This window comes from Penaeus monodon, chromosome 19, assembly GCF_015228065.2.
Source record: "Penaeus monodon isolate SGIC_2016 chromosome 19, NSTDA_Pmon_1, whole genome shotgun sequence".
Taxonomy (NCBI): Eukaryota; Metazoa; Arthropoda; class Malacostraca; order Decapoda; family Penaeidae; genus Penaeus; species Penaeus monodon.
Genome location: NC_051404.1, coordinates 10,264,950 through 10,265,387, shown reverse-complemented (window position 1 = coordinate 10,265,387; position 438 = coordinate 10,264,950).

The window sequence follows — 438 nt, the reverse complement described above, 5'->3', positions numbered from 1 at the left end:
ATCGCAAAAGTGTCGCTGAACAATGTCCGTGAAACATTTTGGACAACAGTACGAACGTTAGTGAAATGTTGATGTCCGACGTACCACATGTTGGTAGCCCTGGTGACCAGAGCTGCCATACAACTACCAGTACGATCACCTACGAAATGCACTGTGCAATACCTATGCATTGTTGATGAATCAGCAGTTGGCTCGCTATCATGGAAATATGATCCATTAGGCATATCAATATATTATATTACGATATGTTCTAATAAAACTATTTATAGAGTATAATGTGTTAGATGGTCAGAGAAACTAAAGTAATGTTTTCTCATCTTTACTAATTATCAATATTAAGCATATCATCCGCCCATTCTTAACACAGCACTACAAACCACTTCCTAACAGCCCAGCAAGTGTGGATAGGCCTGTTAATCTGAATGAGGGAGAAAGGCT